General features: G+C 40.3%; 1 protein-coding gene across 2 annotated transcripts in view; it reads right to left on the bottom strand.

The window, feature by feature from the left end:
- Positions 1 to 13,327, bottom strand: part of ARMC7 (armadillo repeat containing 7) — a 159,189-nt gene that overhangs the window by 61,210 nt on the left and 84,652 nt on the right. The gene's annotated exons all lie outside the window — the stretch shown is intronic.

Below are 13,327 nucleotides of genomic sequence, written 5' to 3'. Positions count from 1 at the left end.
TTGCTCCAATAGTGCAAAGTTTCTGCATTTGTGCTGATATTATTTTCATGTTTACCTTGCACACCCCCCTCCTGCCCTCCTTGGGCTGATTGATCGGATCTGGTGTTTTTTTCAATGGGGGAGAGGGGGCACGTAAGATCTGCGAAGCCTTCAGCTTTTGATCTTTTTTTTCATTTTTTGGGGGGGATATGCAATCGTAGGTGTTTAAGTTACACTCACACACAATAGATGCAGTTCAAGGTTGTCTCAACCTCATATAAACTTATTTTGACTTGTACTTGTGTTGGTTGTCTATTTACTCATGTAATTTTGTGCGACTTCCACTGAAGTGTCTGTAAAATTTACCTTTTGTCCATAATTTTTGTCCTGAATTCTGACCTTCTGTCCTGAATTTGGTCCTGAATTTTGATCCTGTCCTGAATTTTTACACTCACTTTCCTGAATTTGCACCCATGCCAGTTGGTCACCCTAACAACCAGCCCGCGTTGCACACAGGTGGGAGTATCTGGGGAGCCCGGGGCCCGCTGGGGCAATTACATGAGTGGTGTCTGCAATCAGCGTTGGGGCGGGGAACAATGGGAGCCGGTGCTTGTTGCCCGGGCTATTGTGATGCTTTATACGATCTGTTAGGCAGGCGAGTTATCCACTGGTGCCCGTAGGCTGAATTGTTCTCATGTGTTGAGCAAAGGTATAAGCTGGCGTTCTGGACAGCTGGTCGCGAGGCTGCCCGCAGCGCTTATTGGTTTGGGCGCTTATTTGGATGTATCACAGGAGCTATGAATGGAGTAGCATGTTTTCAAGGACAAGTGCTTATCTTGAGGTAGGAGCACCAAGTATTGTGTAACGTGTAGCAGCTGCCGACCGCTGCTTGAATGAGGTGTAGCGCGTGAGGAGGGACAAAATGATCAGATGTTGTCTAGCACGCGTTTATCAGTGCGGTGACATCAGCACAGCCACCACGAGCCCTGTGTTGTGTTCTTATCTCTTTAATGCTCGTGCTTAGAATATAGAGCGTTGTATAACAGTTCCATGTGGAACATTGATGTTACCGAGCCGGTTGGAGAAGGACGTCGCTTCCCTGGCTCTCACCTGTTATATACATATTTATCTAAATAAATATACTTGTTCCACAAACTTCATAGTCTTCAACTTCACTTCAAATTGGCGACGAGGGAAACTGGCGTTTATCCTTACAGACTATTTAGGAGGACTTCATGAAAAAAATTGTCTATTCCTTACAAGCGGGAAGAAAAGAAGAAAGCGTACCAAACGGAAACTTCGTAAGTGAAAATTTTTATTTCCTCTCCCTTTGCATGGGAATCGTCAACTACGACAGCGCTTTATCTAAATAATAATTGGCTACAAGCTTATACTCAGCGCCATCACAGAGCAACCGTCACTCGCCTACCTGCATCTTTTCAAAAGCGCTCGCTGTTCCACTGCATGCGCTGACTGTCAAGGGGACTGCGCGCGTCACGATCAGCGCGTCTTCCACAATCCCCTCATCGACTGACGTCAGACGCAGGTCACGCAACGTGACCCCAACGTGGCGGCCATTTTGCTTCCTCTGTTTACATCGGTCGGAAGCAATTATCATCTCGATCGGGTTCAAGCATCAAAGTCGTGTGACGCATATTAATAACTACAATTCCGAGGTACGCATTTCCAACAGAACAGTAAGGGTAAGAGAAATTTTAATATAAATAAGGAAAGAATTTACTATATTTTGTTGTGGTGTGGAACAATTGATAACAGGTGAGGAAGTCGGGAGAAGGTCGTTTTAAATTAAATAGTACTTCATAGTGCATGGAAGAAGGAGATTCCACTACAAGTACTGTGGTTAGAGACAGAGACATGGCACAACAGAATTTTACCATTAGTCCTCCTGAACCATTTTGGGTTAAAGGTACCCAACCTGTTATAAAGTGGATAGAATGGAAGGAATATTTCATTAATTATTTGGAAGCTGTTGATGAAACCAAAAAAATGAAAGCAGAGCAAAAGAAAAGACTTTTGTTACATTCTCTTGGTCCCATAGGATTAAAAACATTCTCAAGGATGAGTAAGTCCGAGGATTCTAATTTAGATGAATTTGAGAATGCAATAAAAAATATGGACAAATACTTTGCTCCTAAAGTATGCATAGGAGTCATAAGACACAAGTTCTTCCAAAGAAAACAAACCAAAGAGGAAACCGTAGATGAGTGGATGGATGATCTCAAGAAGTTAGCCATAGATTGTAAATTTGAAAATTTACATGACGATCTCATTCGGGACCAGTTGGTAATGCATAATAACAACTCAGCCTTACAAGATCGTCTTTGGGTTAACGGTGACGCACCTCTTGACGACGTTGTTGCCATTATGAGGAAATCAGAGATGTCAGGGAGGTGTGCAACAGTGGTAAAAGAGACAGAGAAAGATGTTTCCAAAACCTCAGGAACTGTGTGTAAGATTCAAGCATCGAATAGAAACTTTCGTCAACAACAACAGCAAGGGAGATGGACTGGTCAACCGGCAAAAGTCCAGAACAAAAACATGGAGGATAGGAGATGCTATAGATGTGACAGTAAAGAACATCTGGCATTTAGTAGACTATGTCCTGCGTTAAAAAAGAAATGTGGCATTTGTGGACTATTAGGTCACTTCAGCAAGATGTGTCGTAGGCGCACTAACGTAAAATATGTGTATGAGGATGAATGTGAGAGTGTGGATGAATTAGAAACTGAGGAAGAATGTTGCATCAAAAGTATTAGAGGGAACTACGTGATCAACATTTCAGAAGACTCATTGAAGGGAAAACCTATTTGTGATATATCCCTGGGCGGGGTAACCATTAGTGTGTATGCGGACTCTGGTTCCCCATATACGATCATAAATGAGGAGGTTTGGCAAAAGAAGTTTGTAAATAAGATTGGTGAGCAACTATACCCATCTGACGTCTGCCCAATCAGTTTTACAGGTAACAGGATTGGTATGATTGGCTTTAGGTGGCTTACCTTTGTATTTAAAGGCAGGTCCACAAGAGCAAAGTTGTATGTGGCAAAGGTTGGACCGTCTGTCTTAGGATGGTTCGATCAGAAAAAATTACACATAATTCTAGACCCTAATTCTAAAGACAAAGTTTTAATTTTAGATGACTGTAGTAGAATGGAAGAAAAGTTATCTGAAAGTTTTCCCAAAGTTTTCAATGAGAAGCTGGGTGTTCTAAAAGGGTTTGAACATAAAATAATTTTAAAGGCTGATGCACAACCCAAGGTTCATAAAGTGAGACCAATACCTATTCTCATAAGGGAGGAAGTGAAAAAAGAAATCCAAGGTCTACTTGCAAAAGGTATTATAGAGGAAGTGGAAACATCAGAGTGGATTTCTCCGATTGTGGTTGCCCGGAAACCCAACGGAAAAATCCGTCTATGCATCGATTTGCGCCATTTGAACAATAACATCGTCGTGGAAAAGTTTCCCCTTCCTAGAATAAATGAAATGGTTTCTTCCCTTAAAGGAGCTACATGGTTCTCCACGGTGGATCTTTCTGCCGCCTACCATCAGGTAATGTTGGATCCGAACTCTAAGAACCTCACGGCGTTTATAACACCGTTTGGTTGTTATCAGTTCAGGCGTATGCCTTTTGGTTTGGCCTCAGCCGCTGCTGTATTTCAGCGGCTGATGCATAGACTGTTTGGAGACATGGAAAATGTCTCATTTTTTCAAGATGATATTCTTGTGGCAGCTAAAGACAAGGAAAGTCATGATTCCAAATTGAAACAAGTTTTAGAAACCTTACAGTCAGCTGGTCTGACTGTAGAGTTGTCAAAGTGCAAATTCAGCCAAAGAAGTGTTTCATACTTGGGGCATGTCATAAGTGAGGAAGGTGTCCAACCCAAGCCTACCTTGGTGGAGAATATTGTTAAGTTCTCGGCGCCTATATCGAAAGATGAAGTGAGAGCTTTTCTCGGAATGGCTGAATACTGTGCCAAATTCATAAGAAATTTTGCAGCAAAAGTTCACAATATGCGTGCGTTGCTGAAGAAGAACTCTAAGTTCTTTTGGAGTGATTTGTGTGAGGAAGAATTTAATTTGATCAAAAAGGAGTTGCAAAAAGTAAATGCTCTTGCCAGTTTTGACCCTAATGCTGACTGTTTGCTCACAACTGACGCAAGTGATAAGGGTTTGGGAGCTGTGTTATCTCAGTATGATGACTGTGGTAAAGAAAAAGTAATTCTTTTTGCCTCTAGGGCCCTTTCCCCTGCTGAAAGTAGATACCCTATCATCGAGAGGGAGGCCCTAGCGTGTGCATGGGCGTTGGAGCATTTCCGAGCATTTGTTTGGGGCAAACCTGTGACCATTCGTACAGACCATAAACCATTGATCCGCATTTTGTCATGTGATGGCATCTCAGGTGCGTCCGCAAGGTTAGCTAGACTATCTATGCGGATGAAGGAATATATCTACAATATGGTCTATCTACCGGGTAGGGACAACCGTATTGCTGATTGTCTGTCAAGACTTCCACCCCCTTTGGAAGAATGTGAGGATGACCCCTGGAGCGAATACTGTGTGGCTTTGATACACGATTGTGGTGAGCCTGCGATAAGTAAAACAGAATGGTTAACCGAACAGAGTAAGGATTCTGTATTGGGAAGTGTTTTAGAGTATATTTGTAAGGGCTGGCCCAAAGTGAGGAATATTCCTGGTTTGGATGCTTTTTGGCAAATCCGTACGGAGTTGTCATCTGAAAATGATATGTTGTTTAGAGGTGATAGGATTGTCCCACCTGTGTCCTTAAGGAAAAAGATTCTGCAATTGTGCCATGAGGGACATTTTGGGATTATGAGAACCAAGTCTATTGTCAAAGGTATGTTCTGGTGGCCAGGAGTTGACGGGGAAGTTGAGGAGTTTGTTAGAAAGTGTACGGTTTGCATGTCTGCTGACAAAACTCTAAGGACCTTTAAGCCCAAGATGAGTGATGGTTTAATTCCCAACTTTCCGTGGGACACCATCGCAGTGGATATTTTTGGACCTGTAGGTGATTCTAGGGATTATGGTTTGGTGGCTATTGACCTTTTTTCCAAGTGGCCCATTGTCAAAATTGTGGAAAGAGTTGACACTCCAACAGTACTAAAATTTTTGGACAAAATTTTTATGGCAGAAGGTTTACCAGCCTGTGTGCTATCGGACAATGGTGTCCAATTTACGTCTAGACTAGCTAAAGAGTATTTCGACAGATGTGGGGTTAAACACAAAACCACCGCTTTATATAACCCTAGTGGCAACGGCACTGTCGAAAGGTTTAATAGAGTGATCAAGGGCGTCATTCAAGCCTCTGTGCACAGTGGACTTGATTGGAAGATACAGGTACAGAAAGCAGTATGGTCATATAGAATTACTGTACAGAACAGCACTGGTTTGTCTCCGTTTACCATGATGAGAGGCAGAACGGCTAGATGTAAATTTAATCCTGGATGGCTGGTTGATGGAAAGGTGGCATGTTGGTCTCCTGTTGAGGTCAAGGACAAATTAATATCCAGTCATGAGAAAAGCAAAGAATTTTATGACTCTCACCATAATACTAAAGATGTTTCCATCAAGGTTGGAGACTGGGTGAGAGTAAAAAAACCTTTTAAGGTTCCCAAAGGTATGAGCCGTTTTGAACCACCTTGTAAAATTGCTGAGGTTTTAAGGAATTCCGTAAGACTGGATGATGGTAGAGTATGGAATCTTAAGAATATTGCATTCAACCCAGATCAAAATTGCGTAGAAGTACTTCCTGATTCATGTGTCAACAATTTTGATTGGGTAGAAGATCATTTTGAAAATAGCCAAGTTCAGTCTCAACTGGGTAAAGATTTGACGACCATTTCTGGTGAATCCGGGCAATCCTACTTTCCCTTGTGTTTTGAGGGGGGAGTGGGTGAAGGTTGTAGTCATGAGCATGATGTTCAAACTGATGTCAATGATTTTACAGACTTGGACGCAGGTGTCACACAGAACAAGACTAATATGCTACCTGACAAAAGAACAAGAGTTATACCCAGATGGCTGAAGGACTATGCTTTGTAATTTTATTCCTCCTGTTGTTCCTTTTCTCTTTGCTCCCTATTCACCTTCTCTTTTCTTTTGTTTCACCTTTTCCGGGTTGCTTAAATGTATGGGGGGGGGATGTGTTGTGTTCTTATCTCTTTAATGCTCGTGCTTAGAATATAGAGCGTTGTATAACAGTTCCATGTGGAACATTGATGTTACCGAGCCGGTTGGAGAAGGACGTCGCTTCCCTGGCTCTCACCTGTTATATACATATTTATCTAAATAAATATACTTGTTCCACAAACTTCATAGTCTTCAACTTCACTTCACCCTGTTTAAGTCCATCCGACTGGGGCTGTGTCTAGCGCTGTACCTCGGGAGCTGCACATAGGACCAGGAGGGTGGGAATTGGGGCCCACCAACATAGGTGTAGTTAGGTGAGTCCCTTTGCATCTCAGAGGTGCAAATATGCACGATTGTGAATGCTGCACGTTATATGGTCGCCAGGTCTACCGGTGTGGGGGTGCAAGGCACAGCAGTGTGGGGAGGGGGGGGGGGGGGGGGGTGGAATGCCTGGGGTGCGCAGTTTGTACGCCGAGGGCCTGCTTCACGCGAGGTCCCCTCCCCTGCTTCCTCACCTTTACTGTACATGTAGAGACAGAAGGCAACTTCTGTGTGAATGGCAGGGTGATTGACCAGAATCCTGTACTGAGGCCTAGCATACACTACTGGTGTGATCTTGGGCAAACGTCTTTCAATCGCTATAACTCCTTGCCTGTAAAATCCAGATTTGTCAACGCCTACAGGTAGAACAACAAGCTGTCTTTCACATGAAATCCTGATTTGTTTTCCAATTTGAAGCAGCCTTGTCATTTTTTCACGGCATGTATTGTGCCATTTCCAAGCTGGTCTTTACATAGCTAGGGCCCCTGCCGTCACTGGGAGGTCAAGTCAAGCCTTGGCTGCGCTTCAAGTTGCAATTCGCAGTTGAAATGGATGTGTTGCCTCATAACGTGTGTTGTTGGAAAGGGAACTCTTCTCTCCGGACTCCTGCTGTTGGCCACCGGGTGGCACTGCCGCATTATTCATTCAGCCCATGCCTCTCAATTCAGTTTACAGTCTTTCAGCATATCTTTATAGGGGGTTTGTGTTGCACAGGCTTGATAAAAGTAATATATGCAGGAATAATTGTAAGGTCTGCGGGAACGTAGTCCAATGACACAAAGAAGTTGCAGCTGCAAACCTTATACGTCTAGCACTATCAATTAACCCTTAGACTTCGCTTTGCTTGTTGTGTCATAGCTTATGTAAATGTATTGGGGGGTGAACTGCGGTATCCTCATCAATATTATTATTGGGATCTGTTTTAAAGCATGGTTTTCAAGCGAAGTTAATGTTAGGATGAAGTGGCACACTTTGTCTAGCACACAGTGGCACTCTAGGCAACTGCCTTTGCTAAAATGAATTAGGGTGTAAGAACGCGGTCTCTACAGAGAAATTAGTCCTTGGCTGATGCGCAAGTGCGTCATTGATATTAGGAAAGGCTGTCAATAGGCGGCCATCCTTCTTGGTAGGGAATTGGCATAGTAGTAGCAGACAGCTGGGGGAGTTTGCCACCAATGTTTAAGTGTGCGAAGCCATTCATTGGCAGGGCCTCTGCGGTACTCAGCATGGGAATTAGGGGCATGTTTAGGGAGAACATAAACATAGCAAGAGTCCTGCAGAATTACCCACTACCTCCAGGCTTGCTGGAGGGATAGGTTGGACGGATTAGCTGCAGTGTTACATTGTTGAAAACACAAGTCACTACCCCTGGATTGATGCTTAACGGCATCCTAGCCTCTTGCTAAGGACTGTCTGTTGTTCCCAAACTCCCCACCGCAGAGACAGCTAGGGTCTGTCCATGGTTTATTTATTTATTTATTTATTCAAAGTTTTATATAGCGTGAACAAGATCCTTACAGATATCAGAGCGCTTCACAGAGACAGGGGCAAGGGCAACAGGAATGAACAAGATAATGGGAGCAATATAGTAGTCACTAAACATAGAAGATAATAATAATGTACAGAAACATATCAAAACCTATCAAAATACAGTCAGGTAAACAAGTAATATAAATACAGCAAAGAGTAGCATATATTGGTCGTTAGAAAGAGAGTAGCGTAGTAGTGACCCCCTGTAAAGTGACAGGTTTCTTTATAATTAAGAAGAGTCAGGAGACGTTGCTGAAGTCGTAGGTAAAGGTTTATTTGATATAAACCAAAGCACACCACAGGAGCACATCCGCATTCAGTAAACCCTAACTGTAGATCTGGTAAGTTTACAGTTGAATTTCATTAACTAGAAGTGTCACGAGGGATGCGTCTCTTGAAAGATAACATTCTTCAAGAGACGCGCGTGATTAAGTACATCATAATAAACATTGCACGTGAATAACATAAGAATAACATGCACGTGAATATCATAGGAATACTTACTTAATTCTATGAACTCTACATCTCCTCCCTCCTCACCAATTAAAAATTGAAATAAAACTTAACTATAATAAATGAAACTTAACAAAAATAATAATCTCTAAAGCGAGTGGGAAAGGAGCAGTTCCTACGAGTTCTAGATGTATCATCAGTAATATGAGTAAAGGTAGATGAACAAGTAGCATCATTATTTTCAAAATTGTCAGGAAGAGAAAGTGAAGTTTCAATTGAAGGTGAAACTTCCTCATTTGAAGCTTGGATGATTTGAGAAGGAGAAGTGGTATCATTAGAAATTGGACATTCCCATTGTGGTAAATCAAGAAAAGAACAAGAATGATTTCCATTTTCACTTTTGGTCTTGAGGATGCTTTTGGCTTGTTCAGATGTTAATTTAATAAGTGAACGTTTATTACGCCACCCTCTTTTATCTAAAAATAAAGAACCTTTGGATACTTTAAGTACTTGAGTAGGTAGTGAAAACTTAGATAGGCCTTTCTTAATTCTATCCATGGACTTAAACATGACCCAATCGCCTATTGCAAAATTTTCAGGGGTAGAGACAACTTTGGTATTAAAATTTCGTCTTTGTACAGCTTGTTGTTTTTCAACATTATCTTTAAGTTTTAATTTGTCAGAACAGGCTAGACAAACAGTTTTTTCTGAAATTAAATTTTTTATCCAGGAAGGACAAACAGTACCATGTGGGTTTCTTTTCTTAAGTAATCTGAAAGGTGATATGCCTGTGGTGGAGTGTGGTGTAATCAGGTATGCCCAAACATTTTCTCTTAGGAAAACCTCAACATTTTGCTTACATGAATAAGCAGTCTGAATGCCCTCCTTTATAAATCGGTTCATTCGCTCAATCAAACCATTTGATGCAGGGGAATACAGGGCTACTCTCAAGTGTTTGATATCAAACTTCTTGAAGAATTCCTCCATAACGTTAGAGCAAAAATGTGAACCATTGTCACTGACAATTTCTTTGGGGGGTCCTTCCATTTTAAAAATTCTTTGTAAGAATCTTATGGCTGAATCAGAATCTGGGTTGGTACAAAAATCAAAGTCAAACCACTTGGAGTAATAGTCTATAACAGAGATAATGTAGCGTTGATTTTGAGGAAGAATCTCAAAGGGTCCGGAAAAATCAATGGCTAATTTGACCCAAGGGTCATCAGGAATGGGAACATTATGTAGTGATATATTTTGTAACTTCCAGTGTTTATCAGAAGCTAAGCAAGTGCTACATGCATCTATCCAATCATTGACATTACTTTCCATGGCGGGCCACCAGAAGTGTTCCTTTAATTTGCGTGAGGTCCCGTCTACACCTAAATGACCTTGATGTGCAGTAATAAATAATTTTTTGCGTAAAATGAAAGGTGGAATACATCGATCACCTCTAAAAATAATCCCATTAACAATTGTTAAATCTTCAGAAACCTGTGCAAAGGACTTCAAAGAGGTGGGAAGAGAACGAATTTTGGGCCAGCCTGAAATTATTAGATTTTTCACTGCTACGAGAGTTTCATTTTCAGCATAGTATTTGAACCAATCTTCTTCAGATATGGAAAGAGGAGAGAAAATTAAATCCTCCAAGGAGGCAACGACGCACTCAATATCATTTCCAAGTACATCATTATTATTTTCTAATGGTAACCTAGAGAGAGCATCAGCTCTCATATTTCTGCCTCCAGCAATGTGGTGAATGCTGAAATTGAAATCATTCAATTTGGAAAGAATTCTAACTAACCTCGAAGAGGCTTTACCAGTGCCGTTTCCATTTAGGAGATGTATTAAAGGTTTATGATCAGTGTATAATAAAAATTGAGAGCCCCAAATGTAGATTTTAAATTTTTCTACAGCCCAGACACAACCTAGGGCTTCTTTTTCAATGGTGCTGTAATTGTATTCAGCATTGCTGAGTGATTTTGACGCAAAACCAATGGTATGTTCTACTGAACCATTCCATTGACAAAGTACAGCACCAAGACCTTTTTGACTTGCGTCTACATAAATGCCACATTTGAGACCTGGTGTAAAGGATGAAAGAGCTGGAGAATTTATGATGACTTTCTTAATGTTATTGAAAGCTAAATCTGCTTCATTATTCCATAAAAATGAAACATCTTTTTTCATTAAAATTCTAAGAGGTTGAACTAATTGAGAATAATTCATAACAAATCTTGAATAATATTCGGTGAGACCAAGAAAAGATCTCAAAGTATCTTTGTTGTTTGGAATAGGTACATTTTGAATTGCCTGAGTGAGGGAAAGTTTGGGTTTGATACCCATGGTGGATATGGAATGACCTAAGTAGTCTAGTTCCTCTACAAAAAACTTGCACTTTTTCTTACCAAGGGTGATTCCAACATCCCTGAAGCGAGATAGTACTATGCGTAAATCTTTAACATGTTCATCAACATTTTTAGAGTGAATTAAAACATCATCTTGGTATGCTTGTACTCTCTTAATTTTACTTAAAATGCTGTCCATAAATTTTTGAAAAACACTTGCGGCACTTGCTAAACCAAAAGGGAGTCTCAGATATTTAAAGGCTCCAAAAGGAGTAATAAATGTGGTTAGTTCAGATGAACATTTGGTTAATGGAATTTGGTGGTATGCACTCCTTAAATCTAAGAGCGTAAACAATTTGGAATCAGCAAGTCCGGTGAGAAGTTCTTGAATTTTGGGTAAGGGATAACAGTCAATCAAAATATTTTGATTTAATGATCGAAGGTCGGCACACAAACGAATGCTGGAATCTTTTTTTTTTAACGACTACGATCGGACTGACCCATAAAGATGAATCAACAGCTTCAATTATTTTCTCATCTACCATTTTCAAAAGTACTTTTTTAAAATCATCTCTCACATTGATAGGTACATTCCTCAATTTGTGTATAACAGGAATGGCATTTGGTTTGAGGCGAATGCGATGTTCATAGTTCTTAATCATACCAACAGAATCATTGAAGACTTCTGGGAAATCTGAAATGATTTTGTTAATTATTCCTACATCAATAAAATTAACAAAGGACACATCACATTGTTCATTTATCTGAACAGGGCAATCAGAACCAGGGACTAGTTTGAGACCCATTTTGGCAAGATCTTGCCACCCAACAATGCATTTTCCATCAGTTGCAACATAAACTTTTGTATATACACTTCTGCCCAAACAGGTTACACTAGTAATGAAAAACCCCCACATTTCTATGCTTTTCCCAGCATATGCTTTTGGTATGATATCCAATGGTTCAAGAGTAATTCTGGAAGACCAGTGGGTTTTGAACAGCAAATCAGATATAATAGTAACGGCGGCGCCCGAATCTGCCATCATGTCAATTGTTAAATGATCAATAATTACCTGGCAAGTTGGGTCTTTTGCGTGCCCTAGATTATTGGAATCAACCATGCAAATAGAAACTGAATGAATAGAAAGAATTTCTTTTTCAATTAAGTTTCTATTAGGAGTAGCAATTTCAACAGTATTAATAGTGGTATTTTTCATTTCAGTGTCAATAAATTGAACATCATCAGAGTTTTCACCTGTAAAGCAAGAAATGTTATTAATTTGAGAACTCTTTCGATTGCGACAAACAGTTTGAAAATGCCCAATTTTTTGACAAAATGTGCACTTTTTTCCTTGGGCTGGACATATTGGGCTATTACTTAAGTGTGTTTTGGAACCACAACGAAAACAAAAGGTATTTGTTCTCTTTTGAAAAGGTTTTTGAAGGGGCTTATTTCTAGAATAAACAGCATTAATATTTATATCAGGTTGAGAGAAAGAAGTGGTTTCAGTAATGCATTTTGAAGATACAATCGATCTTTCGATACCCTTAGCTATTTCTAAAACTTCAGATAATGAAGGGTCTCTGCAACTCAATATTCTTTCTTGAATCTTCTTGTGACAGCAGTTATATACAAATTGGTCTCTCAAAGCTGTTTCTAGGTAAGTTCCAAAACTGCATTCAGCAGCGAGGTTTCTTAAGGCAGATATGAATTCTTCGATAGATTCATCTTGTTCTTGACGTCTTTTCATGAAATTGAAACGTTCAAGTATGACACTAGGTAGTTCAAGGAATTTTCTTTTCAATTTTAAAACTGCAGCAGAATATTCATTAATATCACCTCCACCACTAGAGGATGGAAGAGGATTGGGTAAATTGTTAAAGATCTGTCTGCCTTCTTTACCTAAATTGCTATAAAGGATTGCTAATTTTCTTTTTGGAGAGTATTCATCTGCTCCTATGGCAATTAAATAACTTTCAAAGTTTTGGAACCAATGTCTCCAAGGTTCCTTAGGTTTTCCAGGTACTGGTAAAAAGTAATTCAATGTAACTATTTGTTGGTTCGTGGCCATGTTGCTTATAACAATGAAAAGTTGTAAAGTTAAATTTGTAAAATTTAAATTCAATGAAAATTGTTTAAATATTCCTTTAAAACTCTTAAAAGGGTTTAAAAATGAATATAATCCTTTGAAAACCGCTCACCGTAAGTCTTTTAAATGAGTAAATGAGGTTGTTTCCTTTCCGACATCTCCGATCGGTAATTTGTTGTCATGACAATGTAGAAACAAACCAAAATGGCTTCCAAGCGTGGCTACGCTCCTGCGCGCATGCGTGATGACGTGCGTTAGAGATGAGATGATGATCTCGTTAACGTCATGAGTGACGCATTGCAGGGCCCGTCAAAAGTTGAAGAAATGCATAAAATTATGCAAACTTTCGATGAGACGGCCAATCAGCGGCGGATTTTTTCGTAGTGGAGCTTGGAGAGTTCTTGAAGCTGGCGGTGAGGGTGGTGGGATCGTGCAAGGTAGGTG

This window comes from Lissotriton helveticus, chromosome 7 (genome assembly GCF_964261635.1).
Source record: "Lissotriton helveticus chromosome 7, aLisHel1.1, whole genome shotgun sequence".
NCBI lineage: Eukaryota > Metazoa > Chordata > Amphibia > Caudata > Salamandridae > Lissotriton > Lissotriton helveticus.
The sequence above is the reverse complement of the archived record's forward strand: the minus strand, read 5'-3'. Positions and strand labels throughout refer to the sequence as shown.